Genomic DNA, 3,957 nt, shown 5'->3' on the forward strand with positions numbered 1-3,957 from the left:
TAGAGATACAATTTAGGTGAGTGGAAGGGAAATACCTAAAACATGCAGGACAGGGGGGCGGTGAGGACCGGGGTTGAGAAACGCTGTATTAGAATATACAGTTGATAAGACATGGTACAATATTGATTGAAAATCATGTCAAAGCAACGTGTGGATATATCAGAGCATCATTTGTAATGCTCAGAACCCCAAATCTTCATTTTCTCACGTACACACTCCATCACAAACATGGAATTCTCTCGAATCTCCACTTTGTTTGAAGGTTTTGTAAATAATTTTTAGTGATGTTAACTGGAGTTTTCATGTGGATGAAAGACCACAATACATAATAATGCATTATGTTTTTACAGATATCCAGCTATGTATGGATTAGACCTTAATCTGTGTGGACCCTCAGTCTGCGCTGATGAAGATCTGCTCACCTCACTATGCAGTATGACTAGAGAGGCTCCAACTAAGACAAGCCTAACCTACTTTCTGAGTAATTAGATTTTTATCCCCATGGAGATTGTTTATACTTATATATGAAATATCTAAAACAACACAGTGACACAGTGTTCACAGTAACATACTCTTCCCTAATGCAGTTAAATGCTATGGATTCTACACCCTTTATCACAAAAACACACTTTATACAAAATGGGTTCACATCAAGAATAACATACATCCTTCAATAGATTGACAAGAGTTTTTGTCATTTCTTCAAGTTTGGATCAAAGTAGCACATGCTTATGATACACCAACATGCATGAATACAGAAGTCCCATAATTATAATTTTCATATCAAACTATTGCACATCAGTCTTTAGTTTTAAATAAGACATGATTCATAAAAAATAAAATATAAAAAAGTCATGCCGAAGCAGCAGGTAGCGGGTGTACTCGGGTTTCTTCAGTATTTTGTGACTGTGTGCCTCTCCCTGTGCTGTCAGTGGGTGTCTACGTATATGAATCACAGAACAAATGTATATTCGGTTTCAGCATTGACTCAGTTTGCTTATACAATCAGCTGACAGAGGTCATGCAATCCAGATGCTTATTTCTTGGCATCTGGTCAGCTGCTAAACTATTTCAGGCAGGGCTAACAAAGCTCCTGATATGTGACACACAGAAGGTCCTTCTGTACTGCAGAGTCCAGATCAATGTTGGGGATCACATTAACCACAAGAGGAGACAGCCGAGGTCACTTTGGATTCTAACTCATGTTGCTCATATTTCAGACTGCTTTAAAAACACCACAATATTTTGTTGCTAATTTGTAAGAGTGCAAAAAAGTCAGGAACATCACCAACCAGATTTATTTCATTTTTAAATTGACTGATGAACATGAACCACTTCTAGTGTATGCAGGATAAAGTCTCCAGTGAGCTCCACATCAGGGCCTCGTTTCAGGAAGCAGGATAAGTGAAAATCCTGACTAAGTTCTGGGGTGACTATGAGCATATCCTGGGTTTTTGGTTTTCAGAAAAACATATAGAAGTCATCCTGAGCCAGCTTACTACTGAAACTTACTCCATGAACCAACCCTGCATGGTAGCGGCATTGTCTGAGCGAACCCTGAGTTGGTCCTACTTTCTAGCTGAAACCTGGCACAAGCAAAGTGTCTGAAGAGGTGTGTCTCTTTTGGGGTGAGCCTGTAGATGTTGGAGAGTAAATGTGCAAATTTCCATCAGAAGAGGGTGTTCACACCCTGATTGGATCATTTCTANCCTTAATCTGTGTGGACCCTCAGTCTGCGCTGATGAAGATCTGCTCACCTCACTATGCAGTATGACTAGAGAGGCTCCAACTAAGACAAGCCTAACCTACTTTCTGAGTAATTAGATTTTTATCCCCATGGAGATTGTTTATACTTATATATGAAATATCTAAAACAACACAGTGACACAGTGTTCACAGTAACATACTCTTCCCTAATGCAGTTAAATGCTATGGATTCTACACCCTTTATCACAAAAACACACTTTATACAAAATGGGTTCACATCAAGAATAACATACATCCTTCAATAGATTGACAAGAGTTTTTGTCATTTCTTCAAGTTTGGATCAAAGTAGCACATGCTTATGATACACCAACATGCATGACAATACAGAAGTCCCATAATTATAATTTTCATATCAAACTATTGCACATCAGTCTTTAGTTTTAAATAAGACATGATTCATAAAAAATAAAATATAAAAAAGTCATGCCGAAGCAGCAGGTAGCGGGTGTACTCGGGTTTCTTCAGTATTTTGTGACTGTGTGCCTCTCCCTGTGCTGTCAGTGGGTGTCTACGTATATGAATCACAGAACAAATGTATATTCGGTTTCAGCATTGACTCAGTTTGCTTATACAATCAGCTGACAGAGGTCATGCAATCCAGATGCTTATTTCTTGGCATCTGGTCAGCTGCTAAACTATTTCAGGCAGGGCTAACAAAGCTCCTGATATGTGACACACAGAAGGTCCTTCTGTACTGTAGAGTCCAGATCAATGTTGGGGATCACATTAACCACAAGAGGAGACAGCCGAGGTCACTTTGGATTCTAACTCATGTTGCTCATATTTCAGACTGCTTTAAAAACACCACAATATTTTGTTGCTAATTTGTAAGAGTGCAAAAAAGTCAGGAACATCACCAACCAGATTTATTTCATTTTTAAATTGACTGATGAACATGAACCACTTCTAGTGTATGCAGGATAAAGTCTCCAGTGAGCTCCACATCAGGGCCTCGTTTCAGGAAGCAGGATAAGTGAAAATCCTGACTAAGTTCTGGGGTGACTATGAGCATATCCTGGGTTTTTGGTTTTCAGAAAAACATATAGAAGTCATCCTGAGCCAGCTTACTACTGAAACTTACTCCATGAACCAACCCTGCATGGTAGCGGCATTGTCTGAGCGAACCCTGAGTTGGTCCTACTTTCTAGCTGAAACCTGGCACAAGCAAAGTGTCTGAAGAGGTGTGTCTCTTTTGGGGCGAGCCTGTAGATGTTGGAGAGTAAATGTGCAAATTTCCATCAGAAGAGGGTGTTCACACCCTGATTGGATCATTTCTATATTAATATATTTTTGAGCATTACTGTTTTGCACCACAGTCAATTTAGCTCTATTGAATTTCAGTCCACACATTTGTCTTACGACACAGTGGACTTTATTTGAAAGCCAACAGGATCCTGTCAGGAATGTAACTGCAGCATCTAAACTGTTGATATATAACAGAGGTCACCTGTGACAGATGCCTAATTAAAGAGGTGGCTGTGCCTCTCCTCTGTAGCTGTGGGCTGTTTGTCTCCACCTGTCAGATGAGACACTGGGGTTCAATCAGCAGGTCCCCGTGATCAAAGATGATCTTTTTTTCTTGTTTCTGTTTTACTTTAGTTCAGTCCTTTCTTATTGTTTCTAGTTTATTATGTTTAATAGTTTCTTGTGTCTGGTTATTCTCTGTTACTCTAATTTAACTATGATCCTTATGTCTAGCTATTGTTTAATATTAAATTAATTTCCCAGGCCCCAGTGCTCTCTCCCTCGCCCCCTGTGTCACTTTTCTCTCTCTCTCTCTCTCTCTCTCTGTCTCTCTCTCTCTCTCTCTGTCTCTCGCTCTCTCTCTCTGTCTCTCGCTCTCTCTTTCCAGTCTCCCTTCTGCTCTTTACCCTCACACCTGCAACCTGTTAGCTAATCAGCCACTCTCCCAGTTCTCTGCTCCTTACTCCTCACTGGTTCTTCCCAGTTATCTCTCTGTTACCTCCTTGCTCCAGGGCTCCTTTGTTTTTGTTCAGCTCTGACTCACTGTGATTTTTTGTAAGATTTTGATATCCATCCATCCGTCCTTTTTCTTTCACCCTTGTCCCTTAGTGGGGTCAGGAGGGTTGCTAGTGCCTATCTCCAGCTAACGTTCTGGGTGAGAGGCAGGGTCACCCTGGACAGGTCACCAGTCTGTCGCAGGGCAACACAGAGACACACAACCATGC

At 40.6% G+C, this 3,957-nt stretch overlaps 1 long non-coding RNA gene across 1 annotated transcript in view; it reads right to left on the bottom strand.

The window, feature by feature from the left end:
* Positions 1-2,007, bottom strand: part of LOC107833013 (uncharacterized) — an 18,896-nt gene extending 16,889 nt beyond the window's left edge. Inside the window, exon 1 of the long non-coding RNA XR_001658724.1 lies at positions 1,997-2,007. This is a non-coding gene — a long non-coding RNA (uncharacterized LOC107833013). The remainder of the gene's footprint in view (positions 1-1,996) is intronic.
* Between the last annotated feature and the right edge of the window lie 1,950 nt (positions 2,008-3,957).

Source organism: Poecilia formosa, unplaced genomic scaffold, assembly GCF_000485575.1.
Source record: "Poecilia formosa unplaced genomic scaffold, Poecilia_formosa-5.1.2 Scaffold307, whole genome shotgun sequence".
Taxonomy (NCBI): domain Eukaryota; kingdom Metazoa; phylum Chordata; class Actinopteri; order Cyprinodontiformes; family Poeciliidae; genus Poecilia; species Poecilia formosa.